Below are 17,820 nucleotides of genomic sequence, written 5' to 3' on the forward strand. Positions count from 1 at the left end.
CAACGTTGGCAATTACTGGTTGTCAGGCCAATTGGAAAATTCAAACATGTTGCCAAACCCTAATCCAGAGGTGAACAGCTGGATTGAGGCTGGATTGTCTTTGTTTGTTGGTCTGAAAACTCTAGTTACTCTACTCTCATTGATTTTGTGAAGCCTGCGCATGCAGAAGCATCACTTAGCCGTCTCCAGGCAACAGCAAAGTCAGCTGCTATCACTCACTTGAGCTTGCATTAGCTCAGCTAAACCTACCATCCTTTGCAGCTGATACTGCATTCATTGTAATACGATGTGATATGGTGATCAATTTCGATAATGGAAATAGGTCTGTGATCCTTATGGTAAACAGGATAATGGACAGCTCTGTCATAATTTGCGTATGAACCAGTCACATGCATCCAGCAGTAGTGTCACTATATTCTCACCTTGCAAATGCCACCTAAGTGTGTAACGGGCTCTTGCTGAGCTTAACACTTATTGTTTTTATTACCTGTTCATCATCCACCTTTTTATCCCGCGTAGTCTATTCAGTGTTGTATCCAATATGCATTGTTTGATGGCTTATTATTGTTCCATATGCGTGTCAACAGCAGAGCTATCCCATTACATTCCCCCATGCTGTCCTGAAAGCAATTTCCCCCGTCATATTGAAGTACAGATTGTGTTTCCACTCTGCTCCTCAGCACACATATTTTTGGCTTTGTTGGCATGACAAGACGATGTGCATAAGTAAAAAATCAATCGTCCATCTTTTCAGCAGCTCGCTATTCATCGGAGGATGTTTACTTTCATTCACAATGAGCTCAGTCCAAAAGAAAATTAAACAGTGGGTACTGTGTGTATTTGTAGTTGGACTTCATGACTATTGACAAAATCCAGATATCACTCACATGTTATAAAATAGCTGATTAGGATAGATCGCGGGCAAAGTTAACAGTCCAATTTCAAGATCCAGACTGTTTTTGTATTTTACTTCTAATGGTAATTTTATTCCTAATGTAATTACATTATCATTCTTTTTTTTAATAAACCCCGCTGACTCCACGTCTGACACATTGTTTGTTATACAACCAACCCAATTAGAGAAGGATGTAACCTATTATATTGTATTTCCGTTAGTGAGAAGATTAGTAAGGCATGATACATACAGGATGTTGAAACACATGAAAAGGTTTGTGCCATCGCGCACACACACACACACACACACACACACACACACACTCACAAACACAAACACACACACACACACACACACACACACACACACTACAAAAAAGCATTGAAAATAGATTTTCCAGCCACTCATCATAAATAAACGACCATAGAGTTAGTCTATGAAATCAGCTCATCATGACCCATATTGAAGTCTTTTTTAAATGGCAGCCTTTTGTGGCAGTAGTCTTTATTATGGCAGCAAAGGAGGAAGTGACGTTGTATGAAGAGCAAGGAAGTCTGCACAGGAAGGAGGCTGGGTTAATAGATGGGCCAAATAAACAAATGTTCATGTTGAGTATGAAAACAAAAATCAGCTAAATTTGTTATTTTAACTAATGTAGTTAACTCACATCATGCATGTAACATAACTCAAGTTATGTACGTATGTAACTTAAGTTACATAAGCTCCTTGTTTGAACCCAAACCACAGTGTTTTTCCTCACCAAACCAAGTTTTGTTGCCGAAAATCTAACCAAACTGCTCCCGTACGACAAAGGAAAACTATGTTAATATATGTCGTTTTGTGAGTTGCTGTCACTCGATCTGTTCAGCTGTTTAGGAATGAGGATGTGTTGAGATTTTCACATGTGACCTCCTGACCTTTCCTATGGTGGCACCATGACATGGACGAGTGAAATGTCTCAACAACTTGTGGACTCAGTGCCATGAACATTCATGTTACCCTTAATATAACCTCACAGCAATAACTCCAGACTCCCCTGACTTTTCTTCATTATCATGAGCTTTATTAGTATTTCCCTACTTACATGTCCGCAGAGTATTTCCTACTTCCCGTCACTAAAGCAGTCAGAGCTGGTGACTCAGACACTCGTGCTGCCCTACAGAGGCTCCTCAGACGTCACCTTTGTTGACGTCACTTCCATTCCTCACTGCATTGTTTCTCCCTCTGCCAGCCAGTCATGTTGTGTCAAGGTGAATTGATCATAACCGATGCTGAGCGGCACAATTATTTTCCCATTTTGTTCGGGTTATTGATCCTTTCCTTTGTACAGTCAAATCAAAATGGATTAGCCATCAGATTAAGTCCAAAAAGTCCATGGGAGGGTGGTTCAAATAGACGGAGGGTATGCACTTCTTGATCCTCTGGAGTTCCTTTATTCAATCTTCCTCCTCCCCCCCCCCTGAGACCAGCGAGCCTAAAATAATATCGGATAGCAGTCTGGCGGCTCTGGATATGTCATGGTATCCATCATGATCTAATCACCACCAGCAGTTTGCTGTCAACAGGGGACCAATAGAGGGGCAGCCAGATGCGAACTTCAAATCCTCTCCTTTGGGAATATCATTGAATATCACTCATAGAATTGTAGATTACCAATTTGGGAGTTCATGCATATGTGCAATATCCTTTGTCTCATTGTTGTAGACTCTCATGATTATGGATAACACTGTTTTTTAAGACCTGACATACTCTGCCTCTGATTGGCTGGTACCTATTTCTGTCGCTCCACTCTGCCTTTGATTGGCTTACCCTGATATTCCTAAGCGATCTCACTCCTCATGGTTAACCTTAACCAACCCAGCCAGCAACCAATCCGAGGCAGAATGAGGCGGGACTCAGCGAGAAAATCAGTGGGATGTGTCGCGGTGGAGGCCGGTCACTGGTTCATGTTTGTGGACGCTACCGTTTCTCCCTGTTAGCGGAGTAGAGCGAGGTCCTGACACCGGGCACTCAAAAGCGTGTAAAAGCCACATCCTTGAGACCGTCCGTAATCATGAGACCCGACTCCTGCACACATTTATAGAAGACAAATCATGTGTTTATACAGCCAGAGGCTACACAAAACATTTGCAAATGCCATCCATCACACGATCTGTAAAAACACGAGTGGCAGACAGAGTCACGCAACAGCACATTAACATACTACCACCATCACACCCCCCAGACAGAATGGCAGACCACTGAACTGCTGCACGCTGCTGAGAGCTGAGAGTCACCTCAAATCAATTTTAAAGAAAACGGTGTACTCACAGCACAGAGGGGAACAATTAGCTTTTTGTGGTTCACGGCACAGAGGTCAGAGTATCTCTGCCCAGTCCAGCGGAACAACAGCATCGATCCAGCGCAACTGATGGGAGCTGAAATGTAAATGTAGATGCCCTCAGACTATCTGCCAACACACACGAGTAAATAAGTGTAGTGTGAAATAATGCATATGTATTTGTTGCTAATGTTCAAGCGCTTTTGTATTTATTTATTAAGCTTTCGTTAGGTGCTTAAAATAGCAAATTAAACTGACATCATGAAAAGGGCTGAGCAGCAAATTTTTTTATTTCATATTCATATATAAAAGTTGCAGAGTTTTAAAGTTGTTTTTCGAGCATTAAAGAGAGCGGGTTCCTCTGCTTTCTATTGTTTTCAATGTGAACGCGCCGGCAGCCACAGGACCACAACCAAAGGAAGTCTGGGAAACAGTACAGGGGCTGATTTTACTTGTGTTTGAGTTCCCTGAATGATACACTCCTTTACCAGCATAGAGCAGAGTGATCAAACTGTACTGGAGCAACATCGTCTTTTACCGAGATTATATGCCATGCACATATGCTGCTCGTTAGCAAAAACATGCCCTATTATTCATGGCATATTTCTATTTGCAATTTGAGGCTACAGTCCTCTTCCTCTAGCTGTGTGATGAGATTATATTGGTTGGATAGCGGCAGCCCGTGGTGCACAGCCTGCTAGAATCAGCAGAGCTGCACCCTGCTGTGGCTTATTCAAAAATGCAGAGCATTGACATTGCTGCCGGGCTGTGTCTTTTACGATAAACATATTAACAAAATAAGCAAGACAAAGAAATTTGACTTTTTTTTTTTTTTTTATTCGGCCTGAATACAAGAGGAAAATGCGTGCAGAGGATGTTTTCAGCGTCCGCGTTGCGCCCTATAAGGTGTGACGCATTCCTGCCGGTGTATTCCTGGCGTTAGCCCTGATTAAGCATGAAACTGCCCTAATGACCTGACATGTTTGTCAGCTGCAGCCAGTAGAGAGCACAGCTGTCCTCCTGCTTTAGCTTACACTGCACACTCTCATGCTGAACGCGCTCTGCTGTCTCCCTCTATCCCCGCTTCCCTCTGCGCGCGCCTGAGACGCCGGGGATCTAACACCGCTGACCCCCACATGATGGACAATATTTATTTCTGCAAAAACCGGCGCCGGATTTTTTTAAGCGCAGGTTGCCAAGCACGCCCATCCAGACAGGATCCGGTTGCCCTCGGCTGCTGCATCTTGCGGAGGAGTCTGAGGACTCTGTAGTGGGGCAGGGCTGGGTAGTTGGCCTGGATGGAAATGGAAATGGACAGAATCATTACACAGCGCTTTATAGTTTCCAATTGTACCCTCTAACTATTCTCTCAAGGACAAAATGAGCTTACAGTAGCCTTTAGAGATCACCCAACCCCCCCTCCTCACAGCCACCTCCAAGCTGAGATCAGTGGCTGTCAATCTGGACGTCACTCCTCTAGCAATGGTGTTTGCTCCCTCAGCAGGAATACAAAGGGTGTTTCTGGCGGGCTCTGTCCCTCCCCCCAGCCTCAGCAGGGAACATCACAGCATCTGTACACTATAGTAGGTATAGTAGAAGGCTATGATGGGCGTTTGTTGTCTACTGGAACTAAAGAGAGTTGATTTCCGCCAAAGCTCTCCAGAAGGAGTTGGTGTTTTATCGGCAGTAGTCTGCTGCTCTTCTAATGGAACGGCTGGCGCTAAAGGTTTCCTGAAGATTAACACCAGAATTTTTGGGAAGAATTCAGTTAAAAGGTGACATATTATGTTCATTTTCAGGTTCATTTTTTACTTAAGCTATCGACTAGAATAGCTTTACATGTTCAATCGTTTTCCAGTTGATTTGAGGTCATTTCCGTCCCATTTATTTAAAGAATAAAGTAAATCCGCCAGGTCGTGGTATTCTCAGATGGAAGAAGATGAAGACTGACTTGTGCTGCTGTGTTACACAGTCATGTAGACAAGTTGCTGGAGCAAAGGCCGGACAACAAACGAGGTGTCTTCGACGTTTGACGTGCACAAAAAAAGGACCATAATGCACCAAAGGGAAAGGACAACCCCCAAAAAGCACAATATATCCCCTCTAATTATTCATAAGGAAGTCAATGTGACATTTATATTTTTCTTCGACTTATGAGATTTGACCGATTGACCCACTGAAGATTAAAGTAGAAGGGGCCTCAAACCAGCCAAGGCAAACTATAAGAACATGTACTTTTTGTTGGTTTGTGTTGCTCTTGGTGGGAATAATGGAAGTTAGCCCTCTCAGTGCCTTTTCAGACATGCAGTATGTAACACCGCTGACTCCATCTCTCTGTTAAAGTGATGGCGTTCTGTCCTTCAGACAGAGGTGACTTGTTCACACCATTTCCACGACTGAACATTGTTAGAGAGTGAATTCTGCTTCCTGCCTTATGGTATCTGACAGAGCCTCATTCTCACATTCCCTATTCAAAGCTTTTTCCGGCGTATTAATTTATTCGCCGAGACTTTCTGTCAGGTTATTCCCTGCGCTTTGACAAGGGTTTATTAACTGAGAGGAGAGAGACATTTTTTTATTGACTGATCTGATGAGAAGAAGCTCCGCAATGACTCTAAACGAGCCCGACCAATGGTTTATTCTTCAGATTTTATTGTCTTTGTCGGTAAGAGATGATGACTGAGATAATCGGGTTATCACATGGATGTTAGAAGGTGTGATGAGAGATGTTTAATCCTCCTCTCTGTGAATGTTTAACCTTGTTGCGGCAGCTTTTACATTAATCTGACAAATGTTTGCTGGATTACTGTTATCAGATTTTTTTTAGCTGCCCCCCGAGCTAAACCCAGACACTCGTAACTGTTCACACTTAATTTATTTACTTTACAAGAGAGACCTGGCCAAGGTAGCAGCCAAATAGAACTGCAACATATTCAAATGCAACATACACAAACATGATATACAACAAAAATAACAGTAAAACAGAAGAACAGCTATTCACTACACTGCTAATGATGACCTTATATTTATCGGTGGATATAAATGTTGCTAATTTAAAGACAAATACAAAAAAAGGGATGCTGCTGTTTAATCTTGAAGTCATCGTTCAGTGAGCGCCACAAACACAACAAATCCATTACCCTCAGTTGAATTGGGGTGGTGGCAGTATTAAATATCTTTAAACCTGAGCAAAAAAAACCAAACAAAACGGTGTATAATGCATTGTAGAGTGACTCGCTGTTGGACACTTGCGCAGGAGGTGCAAGTTGACAGTGGCGCTGTCAGTTTTATTAGCAGATATCGGTTTATAATGCAGAAAAATATGTTTTGGGTTATTAATGATTACTAAATACTTAAGATAAATGTTTTAAGTTGATTTGTTACTGCAAAAAAAAAATCTGTGTATATTAGCTGATATATTCATATCAGAATCTTTTACCTCCTAATATCAGTATCTGCATCTAGTATGCACTAATGTCTGCACTGGCTTTTGCCACACTCAACACCGTGGACTAAGTGTTCCAGGATGCCCGCTTTAATGACCGAGCCGTCATCACCTTTTTTCCGATCAGCCTTGACAGTGCTTTATTTCCTGCCCACAGGATACGTGTTTATGGATTTGTCAAATAAAGCAGCCTGAGGGCGTCGTCCATTAGGATGAAACCACCAGGGCCTGATAATGTTAGAACTGACGGAGGGGTCTTAATGTGCTGGAGCATCGAATGAGGAGCTTAATGTGTTGTCAGGCTGTAGAGGAAGGAGGAATGGTAAAAAAAAAACTAACATTACTAACATTAGCGTTCCGATCCTTTTTTTTTTTTTTTTTATAAATCGCTATCTAATGAAAGATCATTGCATTCATTTATTTTTTTTAGCTGAAGCAGTTCAGCACCAGTGATCTTGAAGTAGTATAATGAACAGATATTTGTTCGGAGACGTTATCTCACCCTCGCAAACACCCGTCGTTTGAAAAATCACAGCGAACTCTTCTCCCATATTTCGCCTGTGAGCCGTGACATTTCTCCCGCGCTGATATTGATGCTCGTGTCCATTAATTTGCTCATTTGGAGGCAATTACCGCTGATGCCATTTGTCAGAATGCAGGCGTGAGCATTTCAGCGAGCGCGCCGCTGATTTGCACCGCTGTCCGTTAGAGTAATTAAAACCACAACGAGAGGTGGTGCACCTGATTGATTTCTGTAACCCCTTTTGTGTAGAAAATGGCTCAAATGGAATTCACAGTGACATCACATGTGGGCAGTCAACACACACACACACACACACACACACACAAAACAGCTGCTCTCGGACCAGTCAGGAGGCCGTCACACTGTGGAGCCATTAGCGGCTCTTGAGCTGACGGATTGTAAAAATATCTCGGACAAAGACAAGAAAATCTGCTCAAGTGTGTGAAAGGATGGAAAAAACGAGAAAGCTTTCCCGCCAGCCACCTCCTTAAAGTGTCTGTCTTTTCACTGGAGCTGCACGCGTCCACTGTCCTACAAGCTCTGTGGTGTGTGCTTGGCTTGATTTTTTGGTGGAATTTTGAAAGGCAAGGCAGTCACCAGGGACCCAATTACTCTTTCAAAGATTGCCTGGTTTCATCTATTTTTTATGGGAGGTACCAACGCCTCCCGCTCCTTCTCCCAGACCGTCCATTCAGAGGCAGCCTTGCTTAGTACCAAGGGTGCCACTTTTCATGACTCTGGCAGTAATAATAACACTACTGTTGTCTTGTAAAGCATGGCGTTGATATTACCAAGACCTACCTCGCCTTCCTCCTTTCTACTAGCTGTATGATAACTCTTATTGTTTTTCTTTTATTACTAATTTATTTTCAATATTACAGATTCTATATTTTGGGAGGTTTTGGAGCGCTGGTTGTCGATTTAACCCCCTCAGATGTACTTAAAGTCCAAATGAGGCTGACATTTAGCTCCAAGTAATGGGCTATCAGGGTAATAAGAATGTTACGTACTACACTTCCCATAATGCAAATTGATAACAACCTTCACAAGACCAAGGAAATACCCATGTCTTTCATGTCACGTCTCCTTGTGTTAGCTTTGTGTTTTCAAGCACAGTCTGGTGGAGGTGGAAGAGGTACACAGACATTGTTCTTAAAAGTAATAGCGACAAAAGCATAATGTAGAAGTGCTCTGTAACAAGTGGTTGTGCAATTTCATATTTTTTTGTATCATAATATACTTAAGCAGGGGGGCTCTTGGTAATTGTGATGAGCAGTTTCCTTATTCTATTTAATTTATTCAGACTAAATGATTTGTTGATTAATTGAAAAAAAAAAAGTAAGATTAAATGGTCACAAATGATCATTAGTTGCAGCTCTACGTAGAAATACTGTCATAAATTATACATGTCGGGATATTCTTTCCTAATCACAGTATTGCAGGACACTCTCCTGCCATTAGGAAATCAGTATGTAATGTTTGACTTACGGTACGATGAAATACAGCACACCAGTAGCACCACGCTGCAAACCGGAGGCTAATGCCCATCGAGGGAAGGGGGGGGGTAGGAACACGTGTCAGCAAAATGTTAATGTTGTTCCTCATTACTGCTGTGCTGTTAGAAATGGCACGTGAAATAAACCATCTCCTTCTATTGTCGCTGCATTACGGCTGTAGCACCATGTTGCAGAGAGTAGGGGATGGGATGAGGGGGGGTGGGCTAGGCATGGGGAAAGGGGTGGGGTGTTGAATTATGGGAATGATCCGGCGGTACCATAGGTGTGCTCAAGGCTCATGTCCCTCTGCTATATATTTCTGCCTCTTTCATCACGGTGCACACTGTGAGCACCTCATACATGTAAAGCAGCTTTTTGATGGAGAGGGGGGGTAAAGAGGGGGAAAAAAAAGAGTGTCAGAAGGGAAAAGATGAGTGGAGGAAGGCAGGGAGGCTGGAGGAGGGCAGTGGAATGGAAAGATTGTTTTTCATTAATCTCTATTTATTCAGAGAATGTCGACCGAGCGCACATGCTCTTTCTCTCCGGCGTCCTGTTTTGTATTCACGTTTGCACCCATTTACACCTGGGACCTGCCCAGATTTTTTTTACTGTTTGGCCACTGAGCAGCTCACCAGAGCAACTGGGGGTTAAGTGCTCTGCAAAGGGGGCACCTTGGCAACAGTAATTAAGGCAGCAAGTAGTTTATTATTCACCTCCCCTGCACAGATTTTCCAGTAATGTTCATGCCAGAAAGCAGCTTTGTCTAAACTGTGGACTAGTGCCACCTCAGTAGTCACAATGTGTTTGCATCAAACACAGTCGGAGCAACTTATTTGACCTCAGTGTTTTCTTTTCAAGGGTTTTTCTAAAAAACAATCTGTTTTTCATTTGATTCTGTAGTTTTGACCATCTTTTCTTTTCAGTTATGACGACATTTTACTAGCCAAGTTCATTACTGGAACATTAGCAGTGAGATGATTAAACAGGTTGGGAGCAAACATCAGAGGTAACATGTACACTTACGTTGATTGTGAGCTCACAGTACCAGTGAGTTGTATTCCATTTTTATATAGAGAAACTGTGTGTGCCGAACGGCCGCAAGTACAAGCCACACCAAGATACAAGTCTACATAGTTTTATCGCTCCTTTCTAAGACCGATTGGTTGTAGTCAAGTTTTTTGTAACAATATTGTAGAGAGATTTAGTCACAGTTATTGTTTAATAAAGTCAGTTTTAACAAATACATTATGTCACAGTTTTCACTTGTGCACTTTGCTTCCCCATTGGCACAATTTTGTTAATGCTTGTCTTGTACAGTTCAGCAGTATGAACCAAAGCTAACATACTGTTAACCGGAACAGCACCAACCAGCAGAGACAGATATCCTGGGCTCATCTGATGTTGACCGAGTCAGATTGTGTCCATCCAGCCCAACATATTCAGGAGAAAGAGATCTGAATAGTTGACTTAGCAGTGTAAAACTCCTCCGCCCAACGTGGGGCTCGAACCCACGACCCTGAGATTAAGAGTCTCATGCTCTACCGACTGAGCTAGCCGGGCTGGCTTTGGGAAGAGAGAGGTCTAATTTCAACGATTCATTTGTATTCATAAATTGGAAAAAATTAGAAAAACCACTTGGTGGTTGGTGGTGGGTTGGATTTTCGGGTCGATTAGCCTCAAATTTATTGTAGCTTCTGTATCAGTGTGTGTGGGATCGCTTCACCTTGGGCTCTTGGTAATTGTGATGAGCAGTTTCCAAACTTCCCATCAGGAGTATCTGGATAAAGAAGACTATAGACACAAGTTATGAGTCCTTCTTTGATAGTATATAGTATTTATGAGCGTTTTACAGTATGTTTGTTGATGTCGGACTGCATCCTATGTGAACCACAGAAATTCACAGATTCAACACACTTTATGTTGTATGTCTGTGCCAATCCATCTCCAGTCCAGCACACGAAAGGGAAGACAGACAGGGCACTCCAAAACCGTAGTGCCAAACGTGGGGCTCGAACCCACAACCCTGAACTCAAGAGTCTCGGGTTCTAACGACTAGGGTTGAGTTCCAAACTCTGTGCCAGTTATGTTTAGCTCCCCATAAGCTTCTGTATTTAAAAGGAGTCAACTCTTCCTGGGGTGTCCACCATTTTCATGAACAATACTTCATTGACAAAACATACATCAGTACACATCTGTAACCTTCATTCAGGAAGACTCAATACATTACACAAACCAAAGGGCCGCAACAATCAACAGAAACTCAAAACCTGTCTAATACATACCGTTCTATATAATTTAAGTTTATCTCTTAAATTGTTGAAAAAAGACAGCACTTTGCAACTTAACTACATCACAAATACTTATACTTATATTGTTCTACACAGTGGCTGCTCATCAATAGGGGGCGCTAGGGCGCCACCCCATCTGTCAAATATAAAGAAAATCACATGAAGAAGACCTAATATTTTATTTAATGATCAACATAAATATTATACAGGTAGAGAGTAAAATGTACAATCTGCAATGAAAACTGTTCTATGTTGTGGAAAGTTGCTGAGAGGTGACGTATTTCCGCAAAAGTATTTGGCTACTGCTGCTCGTTATGCGTTGCGCATGCGCACTTCAATCGCTGTGACACAAGCGATAGGAGCCCGCGGGGCGCTGATGTTCACCGAATCAAAACCGCAAAAGACGGCGCGAGGCTGAGATGACGCCGAAGTTCGTAGCCAGGAAAAAAGACCAGACAATTCAGTTCAGTCGCTGAAAACAATGCCGTTTGAGAGGAGAACACAGCAGAAAAAACACGCGAGTGAAAGAGCTACGACACGTCATGATAAAACAACAAGAACATGACAGAGGAGGACATTACACCCCGTCTTTTTCGTGAGTCTTGTTGGCTAAGAAGTCTTGGCTAGCTGTGAGGTGCAGTGAGGTCGGCACTTTATTTTTGCTCTCCCTACCTCTTTTTTTTTTTTTTTTTTTTTTTTTTTTCAAACAGCAGGAACCAAACCAGCATGGACCCAGTCAGGTAAGACCTGACCACTTTGCAGAAAAAGTGAAAAGGCATGAACAAGCTAAGAGCCGCATGGCAAATAAGGAAAATGCGCCTTGGCATGTTGGTAGAGTTAATATTGCTGCTCAGCTTGATGAAGGCTACAGGACAGGGGTCTGAAGACAAGGAGGAGGCTGACTAAAACAGCACATCTTGTCTGAAATTATGGACTGTGGTGAGATTGAGCTAGCCCTGCGTGGCAATGATGAAAGTGAATGCTCAGAAAATCCAACTGTTTTTATAGGAGTGGTGGATTTTGTGGCATCAGTAGATGCAGTAGTACAAGAACACCTGCAGAGTGTTAACGTTACTGTTTTTTTAAAGGAACATCTAAGACAGTACAGAATGAACTCTCTGTTCTGAGAGAGCGGTTGAACAAGTCAGGAGTGCTGATTTTTAAGTACAATATCAAACATTTGCTGTTTCCAGCTTCTTGAATATTTTTTTTTGCTGCTGTTCCTCTTGTCATTCAGTCTTCAGGTTCTTGGACTGGTTTGACAAGCAGGGCTCTGGGAGTTTGTAACTGATTTTGATGAGCTAATTATTCTTTTGTGTGAAAAACCCATATGAGACCAATAGTACTGTTCCAAGCAGAGTATTTTTGTTTTTATATATTCAAGTAGACACGTGTGATGCACCAGTAGGGTGCTTTGGCACATCTGATTATAGCAAATCTGACAAATGACTTTTTATATAAAAGAAAAACAACAGCAACAACAAAAATGTAACAAATTCACCAGCCACCACTCTTCTACACCATTCCATGTCTAAACAAATACAATCTTAACATTTTGTAAAAACATGTATAACTTTCTGAAATCAAAAAACAAAATCTGTATTAAACTTGGTTAGAATGATTAAGACTGAAAAAAATGGCAGATTAAGCACTCAACTACTGCTATGTATGTCTGGTATTTTATTTACGATTCTATCTGTCTTGAAACAAAATAAAGAATAATGCAGCTTACTTACCTACACCTTAACCAGGCAAAACGATTGTCAAATGTTCTTAGAGTAATATGAGTTGAGCCACTGGACTTTGCTAAAATTAAGTGATAAAACTTCTGTATAAATATGGACGGAATGGTGGGAGATCACAGAAATAGTTCAAATTTGAATCTCCCTTCTCTACTCACTGAGCACAGACACACGGTCTACCGCAATACTTGGAGTTCTAAGATAGCCGTCAAGTTGTACAACCCGCAGCAAATTTTAACATTTGTTTATCTATGTGATGTTATGACACAGTAATTTAGACTTCATCTATTGTTAGGATCACAGAGGTAGTGAGGGTCGGGGGAGCCTGCGAGATGGCGGAGGAGTGGAAAGTGGTCAGCGGTGTGAGGGGGTTCAAGGTTGTGGTTCTGAATTACAGAGGAGGGGCCGGGCAGCGGTTAGAGTAATGGCTCAAACAAAGGTCACGGCACATATCTGCCTGCTCTTTATGTGAGCGAAGGTGTGTAATTGGGATGTTAATGGAGAGGATAATGATCCAGTGTGACCCTCATTGCCACCATAGACCCCACCACACACCGGGGCTGTTCTGTGCTATGGCTGCCATCCTTTCTGTTAACAGACACAGAAAAGCGAGACCATTATTACATGCAGAGTTAACAGGACCCCAAGCATATCATTATGGTGTGATTGTAGAGAGTTATTACTGTTTGCAGGAGTGCAGCTGACAGGGCTCCTGGCCCGTGCTTTTAGACCGCCAATTTACATTTCTGGTCAGCGCTGGCCGCCCGCTCCCACTGGCACTGTTCTCAGTTCCACGCTCTGTTGCACATGGATTTCCAGAAAAGTATTGACAAATTAAGGCTTTCTTGCCAGAATGCAATCTATCCATTTGGAAAGGGATGCTCTTTTAGCTTGTTTTAACTTCCTCATTGAAACAACACAGATGATGGCATCCTTTTGAATTCTTTGTAATTTCTGAGGAAATGGTTTAACAAACCTGATAACAGAAATCATACTAAAGCCAGCAATCATTTTCTCTTGAATTGTCACACTTTTGAGACGGTGTAAGATTGACCAATATATTTCCAGTGAAGGTCTGCAAGGTTTTTGTAGATTGATCTGTGATTCAGGCAGAATGATTCACTATTTTGTTCTCTTCTGTCTAAAAACCGAAGCCTGACATCTAATAAAAAATTGTATTTCAACTGTCTTCATCTTGACATTAACGCATCATTTTCTACCGAAAGCCATTGTCACAGACTTGATGGTTCTGTGTTCTCATCTGAATGCTCAGTGTAGATACTGTCCATTTTGAAAAGAACTGGCAGGTTTGGTTCTTTATTTGGCGAGTGAAGGCAGGCGATGATCCATAAATACTTGGATCCAGCACCCACTGTGGCCTGCAATTTCCTGGCATGATATTAGTGTTGTTCTCAGAGCTCGACTAACGGGAGAGGGGTTGGTGTTCGATTTAAAATTTTTCCTCATTTAAATCGTAGGTTAATTTGTGCGAGTTCAGAGTAATGGCATGGTCACAGCCCGCATCTTTGGAGCAGATTATTGGCTCGATGAGATCTGTTGTGTGGCACAAAATGAAAGCAGGGAGATGGCTGAAAATGTTGCACTACAAATTCAGTTTAGGAGTAAAGGGTTCAGCGTGCTTCAAACGAACTATGTGGTACAATTTGTCCTCCATCCATGTCCAAAGGCACAAATGTTCACTCCTGTTAAGGGAAATACTCAAAGGCGTGGCAAAAAACCTGCTGCTGTAGTGGCATGATGTTTCGCACACAAACAGTGAAGTAGTTGTACCTTTGTGCACCTAGCCAAGCCATTCGGACCAGCCCCTTCCACTTCTACTGTTAGAAAGTGGGTTTCAGACACTGTTAGATGATCTAAAAACACCCAAATTGAAGCTTACTGAGACCTCGAGGGTGTTATCCCGAATCAAATGTATGAGACAACCATGAATGCCCTCTAGATTGCCCCAATCAAGAGGACATCAAAATGTGTCTGTGTCTTAGAAAACCATGTGAAATCACTGTTGAAAAATGTATTATTATTATAATGTGACAACTCTCTGGTTAAGGTTTGGTTTCCTTCTTGTTCAGGGTGAGGGAACGGTTGTGGTTTGGGCTAAAATAAATGCTTTGTCAAGGTCAGGGAAACGACGTGGTGTGGGTTGAAATGACTGTTTTGTTAAGGTCAGAGGACTTTGGTGGCCATGGTTACAACAATAAACACGTGGTTAAGGTTACGGGACAGTCAGGGTTGTGCTTTAAAAGAATCCATGTTGTTTGTCAAAAAAGGGAAACGATCATGGGCCTCCTGTGGTAAAGTTCAATATTTTGTTGTCAAGTTCATCCACCCACAACCTCCCTTCATCTGCAGACTTACTCACTCTATAATGCCTTTACTTCCTTTGCTCTCGTCATAAATCCTATGGCATATCTACCAGCATTAGGCTTTAAAAAAAAGGGATATCAGAAAATAGCCTGTGGAAGTGTATTTATTCTTCTTGGGACATATTTAATCAATTTTGATGTGATCTTTGTCTCTTCAATGTAAACAAACTTTGTATTTTTTGGGACTAATTCTCATTGGGAGGACAGTCTCCTGTAGACTGATGTTGACATCTAGTGTTCTAATTTTGAAATCAAATCAAACGTATCTGGTTTAATTCCGAAATCCAAGTATTTATAATTGTGACTTGTTCATGATTAGGATGAACAAAATCCAAGTTCCTGTTTTGGCAGAGAGAGACTTGGAGACATGGAAATATTGGAAATTAGCACACTTCATGCACTCTCCAATCAGAATATCGTTGGTACCCATATACCAAGTGTCAGTGATATCTGTGAAGTGAGGTGTCAAAATATACAGACAACACAAAGATACAGAACATACCAACAGACTACCGAGTAGCTTCTTTTCTTAGGTTATGAAACCCCTGAACTCGTCCTTCCCTCAGCATGAAGGGACTATAATTTACATTTGCTGTACAAACCTGTGTTGTGTTGACAATTTAATCAATCTTTGAACCTTGCTTTTACTAACCTTGATGCCCTTAGCTAAGTAAGCTCCTTTAACTTAGCAGGATTTGCAGCTATAAACTTAAAACCAGAGCAAGATATTAGTTGATAGCTTACTTGGACATAGTCTTGGTTCAAAGGCAATAGACAATTATGAGCCAACTTTAACAAACCAAACTTAAAACTAACTAGTAGTGTCCCTGAAATGAATTATTACAAATATTAAGAAACTGCATATACTGATTTACTAATGGGTAAGCAGCATTTTCATGTTGTAGCTGGTTTGGTGAAGCTACAGTTTGTTAGTTCAATCCAGTGGTTCCCAAATTAGGGGTTGGGCCCTCATAGGGTCATAACATAAATGATAGGGATGATCCATTTGTCTTTAATTTTTTTCTGTGCTTGATAATTTTAACCCATTTGCACCTCAAACAATTACTTTAATGAAACTATAAGAGAAGTTTAGGAGGGAAAGATGTCTTGGGTGAACTGCTTATACCTCATAAATATCCGAAAGCGCAACACATCCTTATACCTAAATGACTCAATAGGTGGATTGTCAGTGTCTTCCAAGGCGACATATATTACAGTTCACAAAACAATATGACATGTTGCAGCAAAGTGTATCATAAATGTTTTATATATTTAAATAAATATTTTACTCTGAAATATAGGGGACTATGGTAGGAGGTTAAAGTAGCGTAAATCTGAAAAATGTAAGAAAAGTAAAATTGGCTTAAAATTGTACTTAAGCTCAGAACTTGAGTAAATGTACTTTGTTGTTTTCCACCACTGGTTTATTGTTCCATCAGACTTCTTAAAAAGCTATTTTAGCATTTTCCCCGATCTGAACAGTTACGTCAACACATTCTTTGCTGGTTATTTGTGTTTTCATAAATAAAACGCATCTCATCTCATATAAGTCACTGTGCATCAAAATGACTGGTTTGATACGCAAAACGCCAACATGGACCACCAAAGCGGGGAAGACATTGCAGACAATGAGGAGCTTTGACAGCCTCCCTCCAGTCAGAGTGATCTCATTCTTTACTGGGAGTACTGGCACCTTGATCCACAACATGAGAGAGATAGAGAGTGAAGAGTATACCACACACTGCTCCATTCACCCCCTCCGATCCCCCCCGAGGCTTGTTCCGCATGACGGCATGCAACTATTTTTAAACATGCCGTCATTGGGATCACTCATGTGCACCCCCTTTCCTCAGTCACCGGTGCTGTGAATCGCAGCCCCACCCCACGAAACTCAGCGGGGAGTCTGACTACGCTCGCATCGGAAAAACCAACTCTCTATGAATATTGAAGAGGCTTTTTAGCATGCAGTGTGTGTGTGTGCTGCTGGGTTTGTCTAGAGACTTGGAGTGTAGAGAGTAACGGCCTGTCTTCTGCTGGTAGAGCAGTTAACGCGACAACACGCACCTGCAAAATCTATAGGGTGCTGTGAACATTACACAGAGAAGAAAGGAAATAACTTAAGTGTTACATGTGTGAGTCACCTCAAGGCACTGTCATATATTGGGTGTATCAGTGCATGTGTGAATTGACAATAAGCTGCATGTGCAAACAGATTACCAAGCTTTCATTTTCTGCACTGTTGTAGTTGTGTCTCTGTTACACATCTTTCAATATCTGCCAGTGCTCTTATTGAATGTTTACTGCTAAATACTTGATACAACCGAATGACAAATTATTCAGAAACATAATGTACCCCTTGTTTCAGCCGCTGAAAGTTAAAAGAAATGGCATGGTGGCAAATGCGTATTTAACTCCACTATCTTCAGGAGGCATGTACAGAAGGAAGCTAATGGAATGTCTTGGGTGCATAATCCAGGATTAAAAAGTGAAGACCAGCCACTCTCTGAAATGCAAATAAATTCTTGCGGTGGCGGAAAGTTTACTAGAAAACTGAGGCAAGTAGGCAAGCATCTTTTTATTTGTTTTGTGTGGCTCCAGACATGAAGATTTACTTTGACTGGCCAACTGCTGCAGTCTCTTTTGTCTGTCCTGGACTATGTGAGAAACAGTAATAATGACCAAAGTTAACAAGCTATGCTGATGATAAACAGATTTGCCTAATTCATT

General features: G+C 41.7%; 1 protein-coding gene and 1 non-coding gene across 3 annotated transcripts in view; one reads left to right on the forward strand and one right to left on the reverse strand.

The window, feature by feature from the left end:
* The window catches only part of nav3 (neuron navigator 3), a 443,539-nt gene that overhangs the window by 64,517 nt on the left and 361,202 nt on the right, over positions 1-17,820 (forward strand). The window lies entirely within an intron of this gene.
* trnak-cuu (transfer RNA lysine (anticodon CUU)) lies at positions 10,167-10,239 on the reverse strand. Its single transcript has one exon. It is a non-coding gene; the product is annotated as a tRNA-Lys (tRNA).

The sequence above is a fragment of the Sparus aurata genome, chromosome 14 (assembly GCF_900880675.1).
Source record: "Sparus aurata chromosome 14, fSpaAur1.1, whole genome shotgun sequence".
In the NCBI taxonomy this organism is placed as follows: Eukaryota; Metazoa; Chordata; class Actinopteri; order Spariformes; family Sparidae; genus Sparus; species Sparus aurata.